The following is a 238-nucleotide window of genomic DNA, read 5'->3' as shown; positions in this document are numbered from 1 at the left end:
TTACTATTGTTCCATTGTTTCCATCTCATTCCCTACCCCCATTTTAATCACTTGATTTGAACATAAATTCTGTCCTTTGATCTCGATTGTAATGATTAATGAGATTTTTTCGAGAATTTCTCCTTTTAATTCTACCACAACAGTTTTCAGCTATTTCCCAATCATAACTGTGCATTTTTTTCAATCGTTTAAGATTACCTTGTTGTCGATTTTGAATTTGGCTTTTTATCAAATAAAA

This window comes from Rhopilema esculentum, chromosome 3 (genome assembly GCF_057945365.1).
Source record: "Rhopilema esculentum isolate cy_ngs chromosome 3, ASM5794536v1, whole genome shotgun sequence".
NCBI classification, from domain to species: Eukaryota; Metazoa; Cnidaria; class Scyphozoa; order Rhizostomeae; family Rhizostomatidae; genus Rhopilema; species Rhopilema esculentum.
The sequence above is the reverse complement of the archived record's forward strand: the minus strand, read 5'-3'. Positions refer to the sequence as shown.